The 27,011-nt window shown below is 44.5% G+C and overlaps 1 long non-coding RNA gene and 5 pseudogenes across 1 annotated transcript in view; 1 reads left to right on the top strand and 5 right to left on the bottom strand.

Moving 5' to 3' along the window:
* 1700128A07Rik (RIKEN cDNA 1700128A07 gene) overlaps positions 1–27,011 on the top strand; it is a 69,334-nt gene that overhangs the window by 19,445 nt on the left and 22,878 nt on the right. The window contains exon 2 of the long non-coding RNA NR_045938.2: positions 23,672–23,765. This is a non-coding gene — a long non-coding RNA (RIKEN cDNA 1700128A07 gene). The remainder of the gene's footprint in view (positions 1–23,671; positions 23,766–27,011) is intronic.
* Frg2f9 (FSHD region gene 2 family member 9) lies at positions 1,325–2,596 on the bottom strand (annotated as a pseudogene).
* Frg2f7 (FSHD region gene 2 family member 7) lies at positions 4,682–5,943 on the bottom strand (annotated as a pseudogene).
* Frg2f6 (FSHD region gene 2 family member 6) lies at positions 8,025–9,106 on the bottom strand (annotated as a pseudogene).
* Positions 15,819–16,905, bottom strand: Frg2f5 (FSHD region gene 2 family member 5; annotated as a pseudogene).
* On the bottom strand, positions 19,191–20,449 carry Frg2f11 (FSHD region gene 2 family member 11; annotated as a pseudogene).

The following is a 27,011-nucleotide window of genomic DNA, read 5'->3' as shown; positions in this document are numbered from 1 at the left end:
TTGTTTTCCAGCCCTTTACTCAGAAGTAGTGTTTGTCTTTGACACTGAGGTATGTTTCCTGGACACAGGAAAATGTTGTGTCCTGTCTGTGTATCCAGTCTGCTATCTGTGTCTTTTTATTGGGGAATCGAGTCCACTAATGTTAAGAGATATTAAGGATTAAGGAATAGGGATTGTTGTATCCTGATATTTTTGATGTCAGTTTTAAAGTTTGTGTGGCTATCTTCTTTTGGATTTGTAGAATGAAGATTACTTTCTGGCTCTTCTTAGAGTGTAGTTTCCCTCCTTGTGTTGGTGTTTTCCATCTATTAACCTTTGTAGGGCTGGTTTTGTGGAAAAGTTTTGTGTACATTAGGTTTTGTCATGGAACATCTTGGTTTCCTCATCTATGCTAATTGAGAGTTTTGCTTATTATAGTAGTCTGGACTGGCATTTGTGTTCTCTTAGGGTGTGTATAACCCAGGATCTTCCGGCTTTCATAGTTCTGGTGAGAAGTCTGGTATAATTCTTTCTTTCTTTTTCTTTTTTCTTTTTTAAATTAGGTATTTTCTTCATTTCCACTTCAAATGCTATCCCAAAAGTCCCCCATAATCTCCCCCCGCTCTGCTTCCCTCCCCACCCACTCCCATTTCTTGGCCCTGGCATTCCCCTGTACTGGGGCATATAAAGTTTGCAAGACCAAGGGGCCTCTCTTCCCAAAGATGGCCAAGTAGGCCATCTTCTGCCACATATGCAGCTAGAGCCATGAGCTCTGGGGGTCCTGATTAGTTCATATTGTTGTTCCTCTTATAGGGTTGCAGACCCCTTTAGCCCCTTGGGTACTTTCTCTAGCTCGTTCATTCGTGTCCCTGTGCTCAGTCCTATGGATGAGTGTGAGCATCCACTTCTCTATTTGTCAGGCACTGGAAGAGCCTCTCAGGAGACAGCTATGTCAGGCTCCTGTCAGCCAGCTCTTGTTGCCTTCCACAATCCTGTATGGGTTTGGTGGTTGTTTATGGGGTTGGACCACCAGGTGGGGCAGTCTCTGGATGGCCATTCCTTCAGTCTCTACTCCACACTTTGCCTCTGTAACTCCTAACATGGGTGTTTTGTTTCCCCTACTAAGAAAGATCAGACTATCCATACTTTGGTCATCCCTCTTCTTGAGTTTCATGTGGTTTGTGATTTGTATCTTGGGATTTCACAGCTTCTGGGCTGATATCCACTTATCAGTGAGTGCATATCATGTGTGTTCTTTTGTGATTGGCACCACCCTTTTCCTGACTAGTACACGCCTAGGCTGATTCTTATCTTGGCTGTTGTTAACGTTGCTTCAGTAAACATAGATGTGCAGCTCGGCTGATTTAGCACTTGAATCCTAGATCCCAGCGAAACACAGTTCATACTCCAGAATAAGCACTTAGAACTCTTCTTCTCATCGACGCTCCGGTTACATGCTCACACAGAGAGGGTGAATGCCACAGGTGAAGGCCTGTGTAGACAGGGAGATGGAGTGGTCCTTTGTTGTCTCAGAGTGTGAGTCTGTTTAGGAGGGTCCTCAGGGCCTTGGCTCAGGACTTGTGTGCTGGGCTGGCAGGACCTTTGATCTTCTCTCCTCCCTCCACCAAAGGACTCTGAGATTTCTTGCCAGACAGCTCCTGATGGGCAGGCATGGGGGCTGGGACAAGCCAGCCCTCAGCAGGGAAGGCGAAGCCTGCCTGGTTGGCCATGGTGTAGAAGGTGTGCACCATGGCATTCAGAGACTCTGAGAGCTGTGTGAGCTGAGAGAGCTGCTCAGGGCTGAGCCGGGAGCCATGTTGCTGCGCCTGCATCTGGACTGTGTCTCTATAAATCTCCTCAGTCTTGCCCCGCACAAAGTTCACCAGGCTCTTCCGAATCGGTGGTGGGCCTGTGTCCCGAGGTTCTGGGCAATGGGCTAATCCATCTTGGTGACCGTGGGCTTTTGGCTCAGCCTTCTTCATGGAAGTCTTGTGTCTCCTTTTCCCATGGGAGCTGCCCTCACTTCCTGTTCTGGCCCGACTGGAGTTCCTGGAAGAGCATCTTCTTTTGCTGGGTGCTTCCACCATCTGAGCCGATTCTTCGGTCTGCTTTCTGGAATTGCAGTCTGATCGGCTGGACTCCCGCTCCCTTTTCCTTGGTTTGGATCGTGATGTCCTGTCAGAGGTGCTCTGTGGCGCGGTAGGGAGGTCCAGCGGTTGAGAGCAAGGGCCTGGATGGGGGGTTTCTGCATCCATCCTCAGGCTGAACTGAAAGGCTTTCTCTCTTCCAGGCTGTGGTTCTGGCTCAGTCAGCAGTGGTTGCTTGTGAACAGAACGTCAACGAGTCCTGTAGCCGTTCACTTCACAGGGCTGGGGGTCTAAGGCGATCTTCAATATATGCTGGAATCACAATCAAGTCTGACGTGAGGCCAGCGGAGGAAGATACTTGCTAGCAAGCCAGCAAAGACTGAGGCTTCCCTTTTTGTTGTTCCTTATATAGGCCTCTAGCTGAAGGTGTGGCCTGGATTATGGGTGGGGCTTCCCTAATTAAATTCAATCTGGATGAAACCTTTGTGCTCTCTTCTCAGAGATCCAGACTAGAAGTGGGCCTTCCCACTTCAAACGATTTAATTAAGTGAAAATCACTCTCAGGTGTGCCCAGATGCATTTGGGTTTTAGTGACTTCCTGATATAGTCACCTTGATGCCAGCCTGCTGCAGATGCCTTTGCTGTTGTTTTGGTTTTTACTGTTTTTTGATTGTTTGTTTGTTTTTTAACTGGATATTTTCTTTATTAACATTGTGGACTTTCTGTGGTTTTTGTGGCTATTGAAGACCAGCCTTCATCCATAGTAATCTGTTAGTGTGTCTGGGATTATGTCAATCTTCTTGTATCCGTTGAGGTCACCATTTTGACCAATGATCTGGTCAGTTTTGGAGAAGATACCATGAGGTGCTGAGAAAGAGGAATATTCTTTTGATTTAGGATAAAATGTTTTGTAGATATCTGTTAAATCCATTTGGTCCATAACGTGTGTTATTTTCACTGTGTCTCTCTTTAGTTTGTGTTTCCATGATCTGTCCATTGATGAGAGTGGGGTGTTGAAGTCTAACACAATTATTGTGTGAGGTGCAATAGTTTCTTTAAAGAATGTGGATGCCCTTGCATTTGGAATATAGATATTCAGAATTGAGAGTTCATCTTGGAAGGTTTTACCTTTGTTGAGTGTGAAGTGCCCCCCTACCTCCACCCCCATCCCCCCACCCCACCCCACCCCGTGCCCATCTTTTTTGATAACTTTGGGATGGAATTCAATTTTATTTGATATTAGTATGGCCAGTCCATCTTGTTTCTTGGGACCACGTGTTTTGAAAATTGTTTTCCAGCCCTTTACTCAGAAGTAGTGTTTGTCTTTGACACTGAGGTATGTTTCCTGGACACAGGAAAATGTTGTGTCCTATTTGTGTATCCAGTCTGCTATCTGTGTCTTTTTAATTGGGGAATTGAGTCCATTAATGTTAAGAGATATTAAGGATTAAGGAATAGGGATTGTTGAATACTGATATTTTTGATGTCAGTTTTAAAGTTTGTGTGGCTATCTTCTTTTGGATTTGTAGAATGAAGATTACTTTCTGGCTCTTCTTAGAGTGTAGTTTCCCTCCTTGTGTTCGTGTTTTCCATCTATTAACCTTTGTAGGGCTGGTTTTGTGGAAACGTTTTGTGTACATTAGGTTTTGTCATGGAACATCTTGGTTTCCTCATCTATGCTAATTGAGAGTTTTGCTTATTATAGTAGTCTGGACTGGCATTTGTGTTCTCTTAGGGTTTGTATAACCCAGGATCTTCCGGCTTTCATAGTTCTGGTGAGAAGTCTGGTATAATTCTGTTTTTTTTCTTTTTTAAATTAGGTATTTTCTTCATTTCCATTTCAAATGCTATTTCTAAAAAGTCCCCCATAGTCTCCCCCTGCCCTGCTTCCGTCCCCACCCACTCCCATTTCTTGGCCCTGGCATTCCCCTGTACTGGGGCATATAAAGTTTGCAAGACCAAGGGGCCTCTCTTCTCAATGATAGCCAACTAGGCCATCTTCTGCTACATATGCAGCTAGAGCCATGAGCTCTGGGGGGTAATGATTAGTTCATATTGTTGTTCCTCTTATAGGGTTGCAGACCCCTTTAGCCCCTTGGGTACTTTCTCTAGCTTGTTCATTCCTTTCCCTGTGCTCAGTCCTATGGATGACTGTGAGCATCCACTTCTATATTGGTCAGGCACTAGAAGAGCCTCTCAGGAGACAGCTATGTCAGGCTCCTGTCAGCCAGCTCTTGTTGCCTTCCACAATCCTGTCAGGGTGTGGTGGTTGTTTATGGGGTTGGACCACCAGGTGGGGCAGTCCCTGGATGGTCATTCCTTCAGTCTCTACTACACACTTTGTCTCTGTAACTCCTTCCATGGGTGTTTTGTTTCCCCTACTAAGAAAGATCAGACTATCCATACTTTGGTCGTCCCTCTTCTTGAGTTTCCTGTGGTTTGTGATTTGTATCTTGGCATTTCACAGCTTCTGGGCTGATATCCACTTATCAGTGAGTGCATATCATGTGTTTTCTTTTGTGATTGGCACCTCCCTTTTCCTGACTAGTACATGCCTAGGCTGATTCTTATCTTGGTTGTTGTTAACGTTGCTTCAGTAAACATAGATGTGCAACTCGGCTGATTTAGCCCTTGAATCCTAGATCCCAGCGAAACACACTTCATAATCCAGAATAAGCACTTAGAACTTTTCTTCTCATCGATGCTCCGGTTACATGCTCACACAGAGAGGGTGAATGCCACAGGTGAGGGCCTGTGTAGACAGGGAGATGGAGTGGTCCTTTGTTGTCTCAGAGTGTGTGTCTGTTTAGGAGGGTCCTCAGGGCCTTGGCTCAGGACTTGTGTGCTGGGCTGGCAGGACCTTTGATCTTCTCTCCTCCCTCCACCAAAGGACTCTGAGATTTCTTGCCAGACAGCTCCTGATGGGCAGGCATGGGGGCTGGGACCAGCCAGCCCTCAGCAGGGAAGGCAAAGCCTGCCTGGTTGGCCATGGTGTAGAAGGTGTGCACCATGGCAGTCAGAGACTCTGAGAGCTGTGTGAGCTGAGAGAGCTGCTCAGGGCTGAGCCGGGAGCCATGTTGCTGCGCCTGCATCTGGACTGTGTCTCTATAAATCTCCTCAGTCTTGCCCCGCACAAAGTTCACCAGGCTCTTCCGAATCGGTGGTGGGCCTGTGTCCCGAGATTCTGGGCAATGGGCTAATCCATCTTGGTGACCGTGAGCTTTTGGCTCAGCCTTCTTCACGGAAGTCTTGTGTCTCCTTTTCCCATGGGAGCTGCCCTCACTTCCTGTTCTGGCCCGACTGGAGTTCCTGGAAGAGCATCTTCTTTTGCTGGGTGCTTCCACCATCTGAGCCGATTCTTCGGTCTGCTTTCTGGAATTGCAGTCTGATCGGCTGGACTCCCGCTCCCTTTTCCTTGGTTTGGATCGTGATGTCCTGTCAGAGGTGCTCTGTGGCACAGTAGGGAGGTCCAGCGGTTGAGAGCAAGGGCCTGGATGGGGGGTTTCTGCATCCATCCTCAGGCTGAACTGAAAGGCTTTCTCTCTTCCAGGCTGGGGTTCTGGCTCAGTCAGCAGTGGTTGTTTGTGAACAGAACATCAAAGAGTCCTATAGCCGTTCACTTCACAGGGCTGGCTGTCTAAGGCGATCTTCAGTATATGCTGGAATCACAATCAAGTCTGATGTGAGGCCAGCGGAGGAAGATACTTGCTAGCAAGCCAGCAAAGACTGAGGCTTCCCTTTTTGCTGTTCCTTATATAGGCCTCTAGCTGAAGGTGTGGCCTGGATTATGGGTGGGGCTTCCCTAATTAAATTCAATCTGGATAAAACCTGTGTGCTCCCTTCTCAGAGATCCACACTAGAAGTGGGCCTTCCCACTTCAAACGATTTAATTAAGTGAAAATCACTCACAGGTGTGCCCAGATGCATTTGGGTTTTAGTGACTTCCTGATATAGTCACCTTGATGCCAGCCTGCTGCAGATGCCTTTGCTGTTGTTTTGGTTTTTACTGTTTGTTTGCTTGTTTGTTTGTTTTTTAACTGGATATTTTCTTTATTAACATTGTGGGCTTTCTGTGGTTTTTGTGGCTATTGAAGACCAGCCTTCATCCATAGGGATCTGATAGTGTGTCTGGGATTATGTCAATCTTCTTGTATCCGTTGAGGTCACTTTTGTGACCAATGATCTGGTCAGTTTTGGAGAAGGTAGCATGAGGTGCTGAGAAAAAGGAATATTCTTTTGATTTAGGATAAAATGTTCTGTAGATATCTGTTAAATCCACTTGGTCCATAACGTGTGTTATTTTCACTGTGTCTCTCTTTAGTTTGTGTTTCCATGATATGTCCATTGATGAGAGTGGGGTGTTGAAGTCTAACACAATTATTGTGTGAGGTGCAATGTGTGCTTTCAGCTTCAGTATAGTTTCTTTAATGAATGTGGATGCCCTTGCATTTGGAGCATAGATACTCAGAATTGAGAGTTCATCTTGGAAGATTTTACCTTTGAAGAGTGTGAAGTGCCCCCACTACCCCCAACCCCACCTCCCATGCCCATCTTTTTTGATGACTTTGGGATGGAATTCAATTTTATTCGATATTAGTATGGCCAGTCCATCTTGTTTCTTGGGACCACGTGTTTTGAAAATTGTTTTCCAGCCCTTTACTCAGAAGTAGTGTTTGTCTTTGACACTGAGGTGTGTTCCCTGGACACAGGAAAATGTTGTGTCCTGTTTGTGTATCCAGTCTGCTATCTGTGTCTTTTTATTGGGGAATTGAGTCCATTAATGTTAAGAGATATTAAGGATTAAGGAATAGGGATTGTTGAATACTGATATTTTTGATGTCAGTTTTAAAGTTCGTGGGGCTATCTTCTTTTGGATTTGTAGAATGAAGATTACTTTCTGGCTCTTCTTAGAGTGTAGTTTCCCTCCTTGTGTTGGTGTTTTCCATCTATTAACCTTTGTAGGGCTGGTTTTGTGGAAAAGTTTTGTGTACATTAGGTTTTGTCATGGAACATCTTGGTTTCCTCATCTATGCTAATTGAGAGATTTGCTTATTATAGTAGTCTGGACTGGCATTTGTGTTCTCTTAGGGTGTTTATGACCCAGGATCTTCCAGCTTTCATAGTTCTGGTGAGAAGTCCGGTATAATTCTGTTTTTTTTTTCTTTTTTAAATTAGGTATTTTTTTCATTTCCATTTCAAATGCTATTCCTAAAAAAGTCCCCCATAGTCTCCCCCTGCCCTGCTTCCGTCCCCAACCATTCCCATTTCTTGGCCCTGACATTTCCCTGTACTGGGGCATATAAAGTTTGCAAGACCAAGGGGCCTCTCTTCCCAATGATGGCCAACTAGGCCATCTTCTGCTACATATGCAGCTAGAGCCATGAGCTCTGGGGGGTAATGATTAGTTCATATTGTTGTTCCTATTATAGGGTTGCAGACCCCTTTAGCACCTTGGGTATTTTCTCTAGCTTGTTCATTCATTTCCCTGAGCTCAGTCCTATGGATGACTGGGAGCATCCACTTCTATATTTGTCAGGCACTGGAAGAGCCTCTCAGGAGACAGCTATATCAGGCTCCTGTCAGCCAGCTCATGTTGCCTTCCACAATCCTGCCTGGGTGTGGTGGTTGTTTATGGGGTTGAACCACCAGGTGGGGCAGTCCCTGGATGGTCATTCCTTCAGTCTCTACTCCACACTTTGTCTCTGTAACTCCTTCCATGGGTGTTTTGTTTCCCCTACTAAGAAAGATCAGACTATCCATACTTTGGTCGTCCCTCTTCTTGAGTTTCCTGTGGTTTGTGATTTGTATCTTGGGATTTCACAGCTTCTGGGCTGATATGCACTTATCAGTGAGTGTGTTTTTTTGTGATTGGCACCTCCCTTTTCCTGACTAGTACATGCCTAGGCTGATTCTTACCTTGGTTGTTGTTAACGTTGCTTCAGTAAACATAGATGTGCAGCTCGGCTGATTTAGCCCTTGAATCCTAGATCCCAACGAAACACAGTTCATACACCAGAATAAGCACTTAGAACTCTTCTTCTCATCGACGCTCCGGTTACATGCTCACACAGAGAGGGTTAATGCCACAGGTGAGGGCCTGTGTAGATAGGGAGATGGAGTGGTCCTTTGTTGTCTCAGAGTGTGAGTCTGTTTAGGAGGGTCCTCAGGGCCTTGAATCAGGACTTGTGTGCTGGGCTGGCAGGACCTTTGATCTTCTCTCCTCCCTCCACCAAAGGACTCTGAGATTTCTTGCCAGACAGCTCCTGATGGGCAGGCATGGGGGCTGGGACAAGCCAGCCCTCAGCAGGGAAGGCGAAGCCTGCCTGGTTGGCCATGGTGTAGAAGGTGTGCACCATGGCAGTCAGAGACTCTGAGAGCTGTGTGAGCTGAGAGAGCTGCTCAGGGCTGAGCCGGGAGCCATGTTGCTGCTCCTGCATCTGGACTGTGTCTCTATAAATCTCCTCAGTCTTGCCCCGCACAAAGTTCACCAGGCTCTTCCGAATCAGTGGTGGGCCTGTGTCCCGAGGTTCTGGGCAATGGGCTAATCCATCTTGGTGACCGTGAGCTTTTGGCTCAGCCTTCTTCACGGAAGTCTTGTGTCTCCTTTTCCCATGGGAGCTGCCCTCACTTCCTGTTCTGGCCCGACTGGAGTCCCCGGAAGAGCATCTTCTTTTCCTGGGTGGTTCCACCATCTGAGCCGATTCTTTGGTCTTCTTTCTGGAATTGCAGTCTGATCGGCTGGACTCCCGCTCCCTTTTCCTTGGTTTGGATCGTGATGTCCTGTCAGAGGTGCTCTGTGGCGCGGTAGGGAGGTCCAGCGGTTGAGAGCAAGGGCCTGGATGGGGGGTTTCTGCATCCATCCTCAGGCTGAACTGAAAGGCTTTCTCTCTTCCAGGCTGGGGTTCTGGCTCAGTCAGCAGTGGTTGCTTGTGAACAGAACGTCCAAGAGTCCAAGAGCCGTTCACTTACCAGGGCTAGTTGTCCAAGGCGATCTTCAGTATATGCTGGAATCACAATCAAGTCTGACGTGAGGCCAGCGGAGGAAGATACTTGCTAGCAAGCCAGCAAAGACTGAGGCTTCCCTTTTTGCTGTTCCTTATATAGGCCTCTAGCTGAAGGTGTGGCCTGGATTATGGGTGGGGCTTCCCTAATTAAATTCAATCTGGATGAAACCTGTGTGCTCCCTTCTCAGAGATCCACACTAGAAGTGGGCCTTCCCACATCAAAGTGAAAGATCCCCAAATGGAGACCCTCACTCAAGCCTCGGGATGTGGCGAGGACCCAAGAGAGATGCGGAGACCGAAATGGCGTACACACAAAGCTAACCTTTGCACAGAGTAGAGGAGTCTCGACGAAGACTCAAATTTTTCACAAGCTTTTAAAGGCAAAAACCACAAACTGGCAGGGGGAATAGGGAGGGAATAGGGGAAGTTTAACAACCACAAGTTTACTCAACCAAAGAGTCATATCCTGTGTTTGGCAATACATCTGGCCTGTTGAAACATTCTGTGGTTGTTCCAGAAAATGTTTTTCTCAAGTATGTTTTTCAGATGGGAGGGGGTGGGCTCCGAGGTGAAAAGTTCATGTTCTCACAAGAGGCCAGTAATTTTTTATTCTTCATTCCCCACTTCTTCTTGTAAGTAATTCTAATCTTAGAATTTCAGAAGTCTATATCTCTATGTGGAGAATACTGCATTTACTCTATCTTTAACATGGGAACAAAAACAGAATAAGGCGGATTAGTAAACAGAACTAGGCAGGGACCCTTTTAGTGAGGCTTGAGGGTCTCAGCATGACGCAGGTGTAAGCAGATCAGATCTCTGGCTGGAACTGGTAAGATGTCCTTGGGGTACCCAGCTCGTTCACTGTAGCCAGTTGTGACCAGACTTCTTTCTGCACCACCTGTAAGCCTTATAACTTAGTATACAGATCATTATTATAACAACATAGGTTTAAACACATTATTTAAGACAGTGATGGGCATAGGAGCCCCATAAAGGATCTTAAAAAGAGTAAAACCGAATCAAGAGGGAGTATTCTCAGTTTTAAATAGGGCAAGGGGAAGGGGCACCAAGTAAGTCTGTGCCAGTCTCTAGGTTTAATTTTGTCAAGGTCTGTTTAGAGTTTTATTCATTATTTCTATCTGTCCTGAGTTCTGAGGTCTGTACAATTTTTATTTGACCTCTAAATACTTGGCCACACCCTGACTTACCTGGGCAACAAAGACAGGACCATTATCTGACACTATTGCTTTTGGCACTCTGAACCTTGGAAAATTTTTTCTAATAATCTTCTTGATGACTATCTGAGCAGTCTCATTTTTATAAGGAAAAGCTTTTATCTATCTTGAGAACGTTCACAAAAACCAGAAGGTATTCATACACATATTTTTTCAGTAAAGTCTATTTTTCAGTAGATGCCAGGTCTGTCTTCTTATGAGAGGACTAGTTTTCTTTCTTCAGTTTTTACTATTTTATACAGGGTTTCTTTTACCAGTCTTAATTTGTCTATAACTTGATAGTCTTTAGACTGTCAGGATCATTGCTCTTTAGGATGCCTGGGCGGTTAGATTTGCCATCTGATTTTTTTTAGCCACAGCATCTTAGGTCTTTCTCTGCTGATGTCAACAGCTCTCTTTGTCTGTATATTGCTCTGTACAGTGGCAAGAGCATACCTGCTGTCCGTGTAGACTTTTCTTTTACCATTTATAGAGCTTGTATTAAAGCCACAAGTTTAGCTTTCTGGGCTGAAGTCCCTTTAGGGAGGCTGTTGGCCTAGATCACTTGCTTTCTGTCCACCACTGCACTGCTGTCCCCGCCTTCCGCTTACTCTCAACCTTCAGGCTACTGCCATCCGTGTACCAGCTCAAACTCTCAGGCCAAGGCTGATCTGATCCTTCAGATCATTTCGAGTATGAGTTCCTTCTGCCAGAATGTCAGCACAATGATGAGTAGGTGAAGTCTCAGGCAGTAGTGAGATCGAGGATAGCAGGGGGAGCGAAGGTCACTCGTTCAGTCAACAAAAAGCTCTGACAATGTGTCCATCAGTCAGGGGAACAGTTGGATAATGCTTTCAAGAGCGTTAGTCAGCCATCGGTCATGGGGGCTGAACCACACTTTCTAGGACATGTGCCAAGTTTTGTCTCAGAGTCAATTTATCTGCGTCCTTGACCAGAAGCCACTATGTGCAGACAAGCAGGCCATCCTACAGCCACCAGGTCTAATTTTTTATAAGTATGCCACAGGTCTTTTCCAGGGTCCCAATCTCTGAGTAAGAACTTCTTTGACAATACCTTTGTTCTCAGTCACATCTAGGAGTCCCATAGCTGGGGATAACATCAGGGCAGTCTTAATGGCATCCAAGGCCATCCAAGGTTGTTTTTTATTTTTCTATACGAAGGGCTGTTTATCTCTTTAATTAAGCAAACCTGGAATCCACAATCTGCAAAAGCCCGCAGTGCCCAGGAACTTTTTAGCTTGTTTTGCACTGGTCGGTGGAGGAGTATGAAACACAGTCTCTTTTTCTAGCTGCTTCAACAGGTAGGCCACCGGACTCTTCTAAGGACTCAGCTTCTGTATTAGCACCCCTTTTGCTATCTCTTAAACACATTGATCTTTAGCCAAAAGCTTTCTTTTGTTGCCAGGTACTATCTAAGTTTTCTAATTTTCCTGACTTTTGTGACCAGCATTTTATTTTTCTTATCTTTCTGTCTCACAGCACAGCTCTGATTCTGACTCTGGTCTCTGTCTTTGTCAGCCTCATGTTTCCTTAACTCTTCTTCTTGTCTGACTCTTATTTACTGGTTTTTCTTCTAAATATTTCTCATTCAGAGCATCTCTCTCATTTCAGACCTCTCTAATCTCCTTCATCTCTATTTTTACTTCTCTTCACTGTTAACCTCTCTATTTGCCACTGTCATCTATCTCTCCTGAGTCGGCTGAAGATTTGCTTTTAGCTCACTTTTTTGCAGACCTCTATCCTTCCTTCGTTTCTTCTCCTCTGCACTTTCTTATCTACTTACACTAACTTTCTTACCAACTTACCCTGTCCTTCTCTTTGCTTTTGTAACTTCCTGTTACCTTGGTCAGATTGTTGGGACTTTCTAGTCCCACAGAGATGAGACCCCCATCAGAGCCTGGCAGTTAGACTCACAGGTGCTCCTTACCTTGGACAGAAGCCCCAAGTGGGCAGATGCCTCCCTAACTGGAACTTGGAACAGACTCACTGCCAGCAACTCAGGGTGGTGCCACCTTCTGAGAAGAGGGAACTTTAGAGCAGAGACGGGAGTGCAGCTCTCACAGCTGGCTGCAACCGGCACTTATCTTAAAGTGAAAGCAGTTTTTCTGTTAACAAGAGACAGGATGCAAGGGACAGGGGAATGAGAAGCAATCAGGGAAACCTGCGGAGCTCTTGGCCGGCTACTCGCACAGCCTCCTCTTCTTTTTTTTTTTTTTTAGCAGTCACGACACCCAGGGCCACTGACGTTTTAGGGACCACTCCTCATTTGCTCCGGATTTTTCAAGCTCATTTCCCCCTAGGCTCCAGGTCCATGGGCAGGACCACTGTGACCCGCTGGCTGCTCCCTGGAGTTGGAGTGGGAGGCAGGGCAGCTGAGGATCTGAAAGGAAGTGGTCAGCATAGGGATCTGACAGGATTCTTAGGCTTATTTCAGAAGGCATAACTCAAAAACAGTCGTCAGTCATTAGTCCAAGTCTGAACACAAAGAGACACACAAGACACACACAGAAACCGAAAATGAGAGACAGGTTCAACGATAAGGACAATAGACGCAAACACAAATGCTAAGCCAAAAAGAAACCCAAACCGGCACCGAGTTGGGGTAGATAGACAAAAACCGAAAGAATCAGATGGCCGCGGAGCTGTCCGCGAGCCCAGATGGTCTAGGAGATTGATCTCCTCGTGACCTTGGGGGTCCACCAGGCATCCCTGATCCTCCCCCGGTCCTCCTAGGACGTCTCCTAGGGAGAGTGGACGGTAGACACCTGGATACTTCTATCCTTATCTACGCCCTTCTCTCCATCTCGGAGAGCGGCCTCCTCGAGCGTCCGCTAAAAACTGAAAGTGTGACCGCTTCAACCCAATTGTGACAGAATGATAGTATAAACAAACAAAATTACCAAGCGACAGAACTTACCCGATGGGATGGTCTCGGTCTCTTGGGTGGTTGCATCAATCCCGGACGAGCCCCCAAATGAAAGATCCCCAAAGGGAGACCCTCACTCAAGCCTCGGGATGTGGCACGGACCCAAGAGAGACCGAAATGGCGTACACACAAAGCTATTTAATAAAGCGAGGGGGGGGAGGGGGGGGGAAGCCAGCGCGCTGGGGCCGAGACTCGTACACCTTTGCACAGGGTAGAGGAGTCTCGACGAAGACTCAAATTTTTCACAAGCTTTTAAAGGCAAAAACCACAAACTGGGAGGGGGAATAGGGAGGGAATAGGGGAAGTTTAACAACCACAAGTTTACTCAACCAAAGAGTCATATCCTGTGTTTGGCAATACATCTGGCCTGTTGAAACATTCTGTGGTTGTTCCAGAAAATGTTTTTCTCAAGTATGTTTTTCAGATGGAAGGGGGTGGGCTCCGAGGTGAAAAGTTCATGTTCTCACAAGAGGCCAGTAATTTTTTATTCTTCATTAGGATTTAATGAAGAGAAAATCACTCACAGGTATGCCCAGATACATTTGGGTTTTAGTGACTTCCTGATATAGTCACCTTGATGCCAGCCTGCTGCAGATGCCTTTGCTGTTGTTTTGGTTTTTACTGTTTGTTTGCTTGTTTGTTTGTTTTTTAACTGGATATTTTCTTTATTAACATTGTGGGCTTTCTGTGGTTTTTGTGGCTATTGAAGACCAGCCTTCATCCATAGGGATCTGATAGTGTGTCTGGGATTATGTCAATCTTCTTGTATCCGTTGAGGTCACTTTTGTGACCAATGACCTGGTCAGTTTTGGAGAAGGTACCATGAGGTGCTGAGAAAAAGGAATATTCTTTTGATTTAGGATAAAATGTTCTGTAGATAACTATTAAATCCATTTGGTTCGTAACGTGTGTTATTTTCACTGTGTCTCTCTTTAGTTTGTGTTTCCATGATCTGTCCATTGATGAGAGTGGGGTGTTGAAGTCTAACAAAATTACTGTGTGAGGTGCAATGTGTGCTTTCAGCTTCAGTATAGTTTCTTTAATGAATGTGGATGCCCTTGCATTTGGAGCATAGATATTCAGAATTGAGAGTTCATCTTGGAAGATTTTACCTTTGATGAGTGTGAAGTGCCCCCCTACCTCCACCCCCATGCCCCCACCCCACCCCACGCCGTGCCCATCTTTTTTGATAACTTTGGGATGGAATTCAATTTTATTCGATATTAGTATGGCCACTCCATCTTGTTTTGTGGGACCACGTGTTTTGAAAATTGTTTTCCAGCCCTTTACTCAGAAGTAGTGTTTGTCTTTGACACTGAGGTATGTTCCCTGGACACAGGAAAATGTTGTGTCCTGTTTGTGTATCCAGTCTGCTATCTGTGTCTTTTTATTGGGGAATTGAGTCCACTAATGTTAACAGATATTAAGGATTAAGGAATAGGGATTGTTGAATCCTGATATTTTTGATGTCAGTTTTAAAGTTCGTGTGGCAATCTTCTTTTGGATTTGTAGAATGAAGATTACTTTCTGGCTCTTCTTAGAGTGTAGTTTCCCTCCTTGTGTTGGTGTTTTCCATCTATTAACCTTTGTAGGGCTGGATTTGTGGAAACGTTTTGTGTACATTAGGTTTTGTCATGGAACATCTTGGTTTCCTCATCTATGCTAATTGAGAGTTTTGCTTATTATAGTAGTCTGGACTGGCATTTGTGTTCTCTTAGGGTGTGTATAACCCAGGGTCTTCCGGCTTTCATAGTTCTGGTGAGAAGTCCTGTATAATTCTGTTCTTTTTCTTTTTTAAATTAGGTAATTTTTTCATTTCCATTTCAAATGCTATTCCTAAAAAGTCCCCCCATAGTCTCCCCCTGCCCTGCTTCTGTCCCCACCCACTCCCATTTCTTGGCCCTGGCATTCCCCTGTACTGGGGCATATAAAGTTTGCAAGGCCAAGGGCCTCTCTTCCCAATGATAGCCAACTAGGCCATCTTCTGCTACATATGCAGCTAGAGCCATGAGCTCTGGGGGGTAATGAATAGTTCATATTGTTGTTCCTATTATAGGGTTGCAGACCCCTTTAGCACCTTGGGTACTTTCTCTAGCTTGTTCATTCCTTTCCCTGTGCTCAGTCCTATGGATGACTGTGAGCATCCACTTCTATATTTGTCAGGCACTAGAAGAGCCTCTCAGGAGACAGCTATGTCAGGCTCCTGTCAGCCAGCTCTTGTTGCCTTCCACAATCCTGTCTGGGTGTGGTGGTTGTTTATGGGGTTGGACCACCAGGTGGGGCAGTCCCTGGATGGTCATTCCTTCAGTCTCTACTCCACACTTTGTCTCTGTAACTCCTTCCATGGGTGTTTTGTTTCCCCTACTAAGAAAGATCAGACTATCCATACTTTGGGCGTCCCTCTTATTGAGTTTCATGTGGTTTGTGATTTGTATCTTGGGTTTTCACAGCTTCTGGGCTGATATCCACTTATCAGTGAGTGCATATCATGTGTTTTCTTTTGTGATTGGCACCTCCCTTTTCCTGACTAGTACATGCCTAGGCTGATTCTTATCTTGGTTGTTGTTAACGTTGCTTCAGTAAACATAGATGTGCAGCTCGGCTGATTTAGCACTTGAATCCTAGATCCCATCGAAACACAATTCACAATCCAGAATGAGCACTTAGAACTCTTCTTCTCATCGACGCTCCGGTTACATGCTCACACAGAGAGGGTGAATGCCACAGGTGAGGGCCTGTGTAGACAGGGAGATGGAGTGGTCCTTTGTTGTCTCAGAGTGTGAGTCTGTTTAGGAGGGTCCTCAGGGCCTTGGCTCAGGACTTGTGTGCTGGGCTGGCAGGACCTTTGATCTTCTCTCCTCCCTCCACCAAAGGACTCTGAGATTTCTTGCCAGACAGCTCCTGATGGGCAGGCATGGGGGCTGGGACAAGCCAGCCCTCAGCAGGGAAGGCGAAGCCTGCCTGGTTGGCCATGGTGTAGAAGGTGTGCACCATGGCATTCAGAGACTCTGAGAGCTGTGTGAGCTGAGAGAGCTGCTCAGGGCTGAGCCGGGAGCCATGTTGCTGCTCCTGCATCTGGACTGTGTCTCTATAAATCTCCTCAGTCTTGCCCCGCACAAAGTTCACCAGGCTCTTCCGAATCGGTGGTGGGCCTGTGTCCCGAGGTTCTGGGCAATGGGCTAATCCATCTTGGTGACCGTGAGCTTTTGGCTCAGCCTTCTTCACGGAAGTCTTGTGTCTCCTTTTCCCATGGGAGCTGCCCTCACTTCCTGTTCTGGCCCGACTGGAGTCCCTGGAAGAGCATCTTCTTTTGCTGGGTGCTTCCACCATCTGAGCCGATTCTTCGGTCTGCTTTCTGGAATTGCAGTCTGATCGGCTGGACTCCCGCTCCCTTTTCCTTGGTTTGGATCGTGATGTCCTGTCAGAGGTGCTCTGTAGCGCGGTAGGGAGGTCCAGCGGTTGAGAGCAAGGGCCTGGATGGGGGGTTTCTGCATCCATCCTCAGGCTGAACTGAAAGGCTTTCTCTCTTCCAGGCTGGGGTTCTGGCTCAGTCAGCAGTGGTTTGTGAACAGAACGTCCAAGAGTCCAATAGCCGTTCACTTCACAGGGCTGGCTGTCTAAGGCGATCTTCAGTATATGCTGGAATCACAATCAAGTCTGACGTGAGGCCAGCGGAGGAAGATACTTGCTAGCAAGCCAGCAAAGACTGAGGCTTCCCTTTTTGCTGTTCCTTATATAGGCCTCTAGCTGAAGGTGTGGCCTGGATTATGGGTGGGGCTTCCCTAATTAAATTCAATCTGGATGAAACCTGTGTGCTCCCTTCTCAGAGATCCACACTAGAAGTGGGCCTTCCCACTTCAAAGGATTTAATTAAGTGAAAATCACTCACAGGTGTGCCCAGATGCATTTGGGTTTTAGTGACTTCCTGATATAGTCACCTTGATGCCAGCCTGCTGCAGATGCCTTTGCTGTTGTTTTGGTTTTTACTGTTTGTTTGCTTGTTTGTTTGTTTTTTAACTGGATATTTTCTTTATTAACATTGTGGGCTTTCTGTGGTTTTTGTGGCTATTGAAGACCAGCCTTCATCCATAGGGATCTGATAGTGTGTCTGGGATTATGTCAATCTTCTTGTATCCGTTGAGGTCACTTTTGTGACCAATGATCTGGTCAGTTTTGGAGAAGGTACCATGAGGTGCTTTGAAAAAGGAATATTCTTTTGATTTAGGATAAAATGTTCTGTAGATATCTGTTAAATCTACTTGGTCCATAACGTGTGTTATTTTCACTGTGTCTCTCTTTAGTTTGTGTTTCCATGATCTGTCCATTGATGAGAGTGGGGTGTTGAAGTCTAACACAATTATTGTGTGAGGTGCAATGTGTGCTTTCGGCATCAGTATAGTTTCTTTAATGAATGTGGATGCCCTTGCATTTGGAGCATAGATATTCAGAATTGAGAGTTCATCTTGGAAGGTTTTACCTTTGATGAGTGTGAAGTGCCCCCCTACCTCCACCCCCATGCCCCCACCCCACCCCACCCCGTGCCCATCTTTTTTGATAACTTTGGGATGGAATTCAATTTTATTCGATATTAGTATGGCCAGTCCATCTTGTTTCTTGGGACCACGTGTTTTGAAAATTGTTTTCCAGCCCTTTACTCTGAAGTAGTGTTTGTCTTTGACACTGAGGTATGTTTCCTGGACACAGGAAAATGTTGTGTCCTGTTTGTGTATCCAGTCTGCTATCTGTGTCTTTTTATTGGGGAATTGAGTCCATTAATGTTAAGAGATATTAAGGGTTAAGGAATAGGGATTGTTGAATCCTGATATTTTTGATGTCAGTTTTAAAGTTCGTGTGGCTATCTTCTTTTGGTTTTGTAGAATGAAGATTACTTTCTGGCTCTTCTTAGAGTGTAGTTTCCCTCCTTGTGTTGGTGTTTTCCATCTATTAACCTTTGTAGGGCTGGTTTTGTGGAAAAGTTTTGTGTACATTAGGTTTTGTCATGGAACATCTTGGTTTCCTCATCTATGCTAATTGAGAGTTTTGCTTATTATAGTAGTCTGGACTGGCATTTGTGTTCTCTTAGGGTGTTTATGACCCAGGATCTTCCGGCTTTCATAGTTCTGGTGAGAAGTCCGGTATAATTCTTTTTTTTTCTTTTTTAAATTAGGTATTTTCTTCATTTCCATTTCAAATGCTATTTCTAAAAGTCCCCCATAGTCTCCCCCCACCCTGCTTTCGTCCCTATCCACTCCCATTCCTTGTCCCTGGCATTCCCCTGTACTGGGGCATATAAAGTTTGCAAGGCCAAGGGCCTCTCTTCCCAATGATGGCCAACTAGGCCATCTTCTGCTACATATGCAGCTAGAGCCATGAGCTCTGGGGGGTAATGATTAGTTCATAATGTTGTTCCTATTATAGGGTTGCAGACCCCTTTAGCACCTTGGGTACTTTCTCTAGCTTGTTCATTCCTTTCCCTGTGCTCAGTCCTCTGGATGACTGTGAGCATCCACTTCTATATTGGTCAGGCACTGGAAGAGCCTCTCAGGAGACAGCTTTTTCAGGCTCCTGTCGGCCAGCTCTTGTTGCCTTCCACAATCCTGTCTGGGTGTGGTGGTTGTTTATGGGGTTGGACCACCAGGTGGGGCAGTCCCTGGATGGTCATTCCTTCAGTCTCTACTCCACACTTTGTCTCTGTAACTCCTTCCATGGGTGTTTTGTTTCCCCTACTAAGAAAGATCAGACTATCCAAACTTTGGGCGTCCCTCTTATTGAGTTTCATGTGGTTTGTGATTTGTATCTTGGCATTTCACAGCTTCTGGGCTGATATCCACTTATCAGTGAGTGCATATCATGTGTTTTCTTTTGTGATTGGCACCTCCCTTTTCCTGACTAGTACATGCCTAGGCTGATTCTTATCTTGGTTGTTGTTAACGTTGCTTCAGTAAACATAGATGTGCAGCTCGGCTGATTTAGCACTTGAATCCTAGATCCCATCGAAACACAATTCACAATCCAGAATGAGCACTTAGAACTCTTCTTCTCATCGACGCTCCGGTTACATGCTCACACAGAGAGGGTGAATGCCACAGGTGAGGGCCTGTGTAGACAGGGAGATGGAGTGGTCCTTTGTTGTCTCAGAGTGTGAGTCTGTTTAGGAGGGTCCTCAGGGCCTTGGCTCAGGACTTGTGTGCTGGGCTGGCAGGACCTTTGATCTTCTCTCCTCCCTCCACCAAAGGACTCTGAGATTTCTTGCCAGACAGCTCCTGATGGGCAGGCATGGGGGCTGGGACAAGCCAGCCCTCAGCAGGGAAGGCAAAGCCTGCCTGGTTGGCCATGGTGTAGAAGGTGTGCACCATGGCATTCAGAGACTCTGAGAGCTGTGTGAGCTGAGAGAGCTGCTCAGGGCTGAGCCGGGAGCCATGTTGCTGCGCCTGCATCTGGACTGTGTCTCTATAAATCTCCTCAGTCTTGCCCCGCACAAAGTTCACCAGGCTCTTCCGAATCGGTGGTGGGCCTGTGTCCCGAGGTTCTGGGCAATGGGCTAATCCATCTTGGTGACCGTGGGCTTTTGGCTCAGCCTTCTTCACGGAAGTCTTGTGTCTCCTTTTCCCATGGGAGCTGCCCTCACTTCCTGTTCTGGCCCGACTGGAGTCCCTGGAAGAGCATCTTCTTTTGCTGGGTGCTTCCACCATCTGAGCCGATTCTTCGGTCTGCTTTCTGGAATTGCAGTCTGATCGGCTGGACTCCTGCTCCCTTTTCCTTGGTTTGGATCGTGATGTCCTGTCAGAGGTGCTCTGTAGCGCGGTAGGGAGGTCCAGCGGTTGAGAGCAAGGGCCTGGATGGGGGGTTTCTGCATCCATCCTCAGGCTGAACTGAAAGGCTTTCTCTCTTCCAGGCTGGGGTTCTGGCTCAGTCAGCAGTGGTTTGTGAACAGAACGTCCAAGAGTCCAATAGCCGTTCACTTCACAGGGCTGGCTGTCTAAGGCGATCTTCAGTATATGCTGGAATCACAATCAAGTCTGACGTGAGGCCAGCGGAGGAAGATACTTGCTAGCAAGCCAGCAAAGACTGAGGCTTCCCTTTTTGCTGTTCCTTATATAGGCCTCTAGCTGAAGGTGTGGCCTGGATTATGGGTGGGGCTTCCCTAATTAAATTCAATCTGGATGAAACCTGTGTGCTCCCTTCTCAGAGATCCACACTAGAAGTGGGCCTTCCCACTTCAAAGGATTTAATTAAGTGAAAATCACTCACAGGTGTGCCCAGATGCATTTGGGTTTTAGTGACTTCCTGATATAGTCACCTTGATGCCAGCCTGCTGCAGATGCCTTTGCTGTTGTTTTGGTTTTTACTGTTTGTTTGCTTGTTTGTTTGTTTTTTAACTGGATATTTTCTTTATTAACATTGTGGGCTTTCTGTGGTTTTTGTGGCTATTGAAGACCAGCCTTCATCCATAGGGATCTGATAGTGTGTCTGGGATTATGTCAATCTTCTTGTATCCGTTGAGGTCACTTTTGTGACCAATGATCTGGTCAGTTTTGGAGAAGGTACCATGAGGTGCTTTGAAAAAGGAATATTCTTTTGATTTAGGATAAAATGTTCTGTAGATATCTGTTAAATCTACTTGGTCCATAACGTGTGTTATTTTCACTGTGTCTCTCTTTAGTTTGTGTTTCCATGATCTGTCCATTGATGAGAGTGGGGTGTTGAAGTCTAACACAATTATTGTGTGAGGTGCAATGTGTGCTTTCGGCTTCAGTATAGTTTCTTTAATGAATGTGGATGCCCTTGCATTTGGAGCATAGATATTCAGAATTGAGAGTTCATCTTGGAAGATTTTACCTTTGATGAGTGTGAAGTGCCCCCCTACCTCCACCCCCATGCCCCCACCCCACCCCACCCCGTGCCCATCTTTTTTGATAACTTTGGGATGGAATTCAATTTTATTCGATATTAGTATGGCCAGTCCATCTTGTTTCTTGGGACCACGTGTTTTGAAAATTGTTTTCCAGCCCTTTACTCTGAAGTAGTGTTTGTCTTTGACACTGAGGTATGTTTCCTGGACACAGGAAAATGTTGTGTCCTGTTTGTGTATCCAGTCTGCTATCTGTGTCTTTTTATTGGGGAATTGAGTCCATTAATGTTAAGAGATATTAAGGGTTAAGGAATAGGGATTGTTGAATCCTGATATTTTTGATGTCAGTTTTAAAGTTCGTGTGGCTATCTTCTTTTGGTTTTGTAGAATGAAGATTACTTTCTGGCTCTTCTTAGAGTGTAGTTTCCCTCCTTGTGTTGGTGTTTTCCATCTATTAACCTTTGTAGGGCTGGTTTTGTGGAAAAGTTTTGTGTACATTAGGTTTTGTCATGGAACATCTTGGTTTCCTCATCTATGCTAATTGAGAGTTTTGCTTATTATAGTAGTCTGGACTGGCATTTGTGTTCTCTTAGGGTGTTTATGACCCAGGATCTTCCAGCTTTCATAGTTCTGGTGAGAAGTCCGGTATAATTCTTTTTTTTTCTTTTTTAAATTAGGTATTTTCTTCATTTCCATTTCAAATGCTATTTCTAAAAGTCCCCCATAGTCTCCCCCCACCCTGCTTTCGTCCCTATCCACTCCCATTCCTTGTCCCTGGCATTCCCCTGTACTGGGGCATATAAAGTTTGCAAGACCAAGGGGCCTCTCTTCCCAATGATGGCCAACATGGCCATCTTCTGCTACATATGCAGCTAGAGCCATGAGCTCTGGGGGGTAATGATTAGTTCATAATGTTGTTCCTATTATAGGGTTGCAGACCCCTTTAGCACCTTGGCTACTTTCTCTAGCTTGTTCATTCCTTTCCCTGTGCTCAGTCCTCTGGATGACTGTGAGCATCCACTTCTATATTGGTCAGGCACTGGAAGAGCCTCTCAGGAGACAGCTTTGTCAGGCTCCTGTCGGCCAGCTCTTGTTGCCTTCCACAATCCTGTCTGGGTGTGGTGGTTGTTTATGGGGTTGGACCACCAGGTGGGGCAGTCTCTGGATGGTCATTCCTTCAGTCTCTACTCCACACTTTGTCTCTGTAACTCCTTCCATGGGTGTTTTGTTTCCCCTACTAAGAAAGATCAGACTATCCATACTTTGGTCGTCCCTCTTATTGAGTTTCATGTGGTTTGTGATTTGTATCTTGGGTTTTCACAGCTTCTGGGCTGATATGCACTTATCAGTGAGTGCATATCATGTGTGTTCTTTTGTGATTGGCACCACCCTTTTCCTGACTAGTACACGCCTAGGCTGATTCTTATCTTGGTTGTTGTTAATTCTTTTTTTTTTTCTTTCTTTGTTAAATTATGTATTTTCTTCATTTCCATTTCAAATGCTATCCCAAAAATCTCCCATAGTCTTCCCCCCCCCCCGCCCTGTTTCCCTCCCAACCCACTCCCCTTTCTTGGCCCTGGCATTCCCCTGTACTGGGGCATATAAAGTTTGCAAGACCAAGGGGCCTCTCTTCCCAATCATGGCCAACTAGGCCATCTTCTGCTACATATGCAGCTAGAGACACCAGCTCTGGGGGTACTGGTTAGTTCATATTTTTGTTCCCCTTATAGGGTTGCAGACCCCTTTAGCACTTTGGGTACTTTCTCTAGCTCGTTCATTCGTGTCCCTGTGCTCAGTCCTATGGATGACTGTGAGCATCCACTTCTGTATTTGTCAGGCAGTGGCAGAGCCTCTCAGGAGACAGCTATATCAGGCTCCTGTCAGCCAGCTCTTGTTGCCTTCCACAGTCCTGTCTGTTTTTGGTTGTTGTTTATGGTATTGGACCCCCTAGTGCGGCATTCTCTGGATGGCAGTTCCTTCAATCTCTGCTCCATACTTTCTCTCTGTAACTCCTTCCACAAGTTTTGTTCCACCTTTTAAGAAGGAATGAAGTATCCATTCTTTTGTCTTCCTTCTTGATTTTTGATGCTCACATCTATTGTTACAACAGTAGAAGCATGTAATGATAACATTTGTCTACAATGCACTTTATAACAGTGTATGCTATGTCTCTTGATTTTTATTTCATGATAAGAGAAAAAATCTGTTATACCCTTCACATCTATATGACTTCTTCCTTAGTCATTTTAAACTTAAGACTCTGGGTCTATTTGCTTCCTATTTTAGGTTTGTTTTTTGTTTGTTTGTTTGTTTGTTTGTTTGTTTTTCCCCCTCTGTAAACTAAAAAATTTCTATTCAACATCATCACCATATTCATTACGTCAACTGGGCCTACTCTTTTAATTGTTTGAAGCAGAATTACTCCTTGTTTATTTTGGCTTTTTTTGTTGTTGTTGTTGTTTTTTAAATCACCAGTGAAATATCTAGATAATCAGTGGAATTACTCTGAACTCTGTTTTAGTTATGTATCTGTTGATGTGATAAAGTTCTGTGACAAGAGGCAGTTTAAGAGATTGCTTTGTTTTACAGTTCAAAGGCAGTGTCCCTGATGGCAGGAGAAGCATGGCAACAGGAACCGGAAGCTAAGAGATCACATTTCCATTGTGCACAGGAAGCAGAGAGGGTGAGAAAGAAGTGTCACAAGGCAATAAATTCTCTAAGGACATCTCCCTACTATGATTCCTCCCGCAAAGCTCCATGTAATAAAATTACATCACCTTCCCAAACAGTGTGTTCAAATACATGTGGGAGACATTTTTTTAATCAAACTACATCAAAAGTATTTAAACATGATTTCATTTCCATTTTTAGTTAGTTCTTAATCCTGATATGGCATCTAAAGTGTATTAAAATTATTAGTATACAAACTTACTACTAACCCTATTGTGAATATTTTGTATAATGGACATACATGCAGATATTCATAATTTTTTTTAAAAATTTTAAAACTTTATAAGCAAATTTTAAGAAATTACCAAGCACTATGGAATGGAAGATGGTGGTATTCCTGTGTACTAGGCATTGCTTTACATGATGCCTTCCCCTCTCACTTCTCCTGTTAAATAAACGGTATCACAGAAAACTATTGATTTCAACAATTATCTTTGATTTCCCTTAACATCTCAGGTACAGTCTTCATTGGAAAATACACAGAATCCAGTAGCCTCTCACATGGACTTTCCTCCATACAGTCTTTTGCTGGCCTGTATTCAGGAGGCTCGGCAAAGTCTATCAGCTGCCAGAATGAGGGCTTGAAACAAAAATGGAGTCATGCCATTTCTATTCAATACTGTCATACCTATTGAGTTAAACACAGTTTCTCACAATGACTTGTGATATTCTATAGAATCTAGACGTATCTGCTTCTCCATCCCTAGTTCCTTTGGTCCTTCCTCTTCTTTGCTTTTCTCTGCCTGTAGACTCTTTCCAATCCTGAAGTACCCCTTGCTCACTCCACTTTTAGAGCCTTCCACTGACATCACCTGTCCATGGTTTTTTACTTTCCACTTATTCAAAGACTTCTCAGCCACAGAGACAGGGCAGAATGGCCTTCTTAAGTTTCCTTGGACAATACAATACAATAACAAAGACCATGTTAGTCAAATGCTCTCATGAGTCAACATTTCTAATTAATGATATGACTTGGAAATGTAAATATTTCCCACTTTCTCCAGTTTTAGTAGTATAGAACATTCAGGTTCCTTGTTTGGTTTTTGTTTCAGTGGGGCCTTTACTTTCATTTTTCAATCATATTAACTCTACAAGCTAATGTGTGTAACATTTCCATAGATGATACAGGCATCATGCTTTGAATACAACCACCTTCTCCACTATTCTTTCTCTATTCAATCCCTTCTTTCTTACCCATTCCTGTAAAGTCCATCTTCTATCTTTATGTCAACTGTGGTGTGATGTGTGTGTGTATTTGTGAGCTTCTACACATAAAAGAAAACATATGACACTATTTTTCTGTGTCTGGTGTATTTTATTGTACAAGATAAACTCCAATTCAATCCCTTTTCTTGACCGTCAAATGATTTCAGTCTTCCTATACCTCCACTGTGAGTATACTTTAACTCTTGAACTATTGAACCTTGGTGGTAGAGAAAAAGCTGATATAAGCATGGGTATATAAGTATCCGTGTAGTACACTTTTTATATGATAGTTCTTTATTCTTTAAACTACATACTTACTTTCACTGCGGCTGGACACATTTATAATTCCAGCAACAGAACACAGGATTCCTTTCTGTACATCCTCAGGAGCATTTGCTATGTTTTTTTTTTTTTTTTAATTTCTTTTCCTATTTTTAGAGTGGATATTCAGGCCAGGATGAGATGAAATCTCAGTGAAACTTAATGTGCATTTCACCGATGGCTAAAGACATTGACCATTATTATTTGTTTGATTTTAGTTTTTTGTTTGTTTTCTTGATAAATCAAGTAAAAAACCAAATCTTCGACCTGCTACAGGCAGGGTCCATGACCTGCCAATGAGCTACAAGTGTTTTCTATTTCGAGGAATGTCTATTTAAAGTATTTCCTCATTGGTTGATTGAATTTCTCAGACCTTTAATGTTAAGTTTTTACATTGCTATGTGTTTTAGGTAGACTCTGTCTGTCTCAGGAACAGCTGAGCTGGCAATGCTTCTCCTTCTGTAGGTAGCTTCATTTCCTTACTAGGTTCCTTTGTCTTGCAGGGTTTTCATGTGATATAATCCCATTTGTTAATCTTCACTTTTCCCCCTGAGCCTTTTAATAGCTATTTAGGAAGTCGTTGCTAGTGACAATATTTTGAAGACTCTTCTCTGTGCTTGTAATTAGAAGTTTCTAGCTTCCTATGAATGTCTGTGATAGACTTATGTTGAATTGCCTATAGGCTGAGAGACAGAGATCTGCTTTCAGTGGTGCTCACCCAGTTCCTGGTTGATGGAGAAAGGCTGTTATACATAGAACACATGTTTTTGGCAGCTGTGTCAAAAATCAAATAGCTGTCTGCATGTGGTGTTATTTCTGGGTCCTGTCTTCTAATCCACTGGTCTAGCTTTCCTTTCTGTTTTCCTGGCAATATCGGGCTATTTTTGTTACTATCTCTCTCTGCCTAGCATGCTTTGAAGGTAGCTGTATGATGGTGCCTCCAACCTTGTTCTTTGTAACTCAGCATTGCTTCGGCCACATGCAGTCCTGTGTACACGCTCCACTTGTGAACTTTAGGCTTGTTTTCACTAGTTCTGTGAAGTCTGCTGTTGGCTTTGGGGAGGAGCCTTCCATCTTCTGATGTCTTCTTTGGTTCTTTTTCTTGATGTTCCATGATTTTTCCATGTGGGGGGGTTATTCCTTCTCCTTGGTTGTATCTGTTTCTCAGTTTTGTTTGGGAGACTGGTATTTTTAATGACTTGCTTTCTTTATCAGTGGGGTTACAGTAAGGCTACTGGTTCCGATGTGTTGTCTTGGCATCCTGCTACTTTGGTGAAGGTTTTCATCAGCGCTTAGACTCTTATGCTGGGTTCATTAGGACATTAGCCGTCTACAGTAATGGAATCTGTAAACAGGGATACTTTGACTCTGTGTTCACTATTTGCCTCATTTTCACTTCCCTTCTAATCCTATTTCAACAGCTAAGATCGCTAGTCTTATAGTGAGAGTGTTAAAAATGGACGGTTTGTCTTCTTGTTAAGTATACAAAATAGGCTTTCCATTTCCCCATTTGATATGCTGCTTTAACATTCAAAGTTTTACTGAGTAGCTGCTAATCATTTGATGAAACTCAACTGGCATATGTGACTAGTGCGCACAGATTGTTTAAAATGAAAACTACATTTCATATAGAAACAAATTGTCTATTAATTCAATTCTGCCCTCGCTCACA

The sequence above is a fragment of the Mus musculus genome, chromosome 14 (genome assembly GCF_000001635.26).
Source record: "Mus musculus strain C57BL/6J chromosome 14, GRCm38.p6 C57BL/6J".
Taxonomy (NCBI): domain Eukaryota; kingdom Metazoa; phylum Chordata; class Mammalia; order Rodentia; family Muridae; genus Mus; species Mus musculus.
Note: the sequence above shows the minus strand (reverse complement) of the source record. Positions and strands in the feature narration are given on the sequence as shown.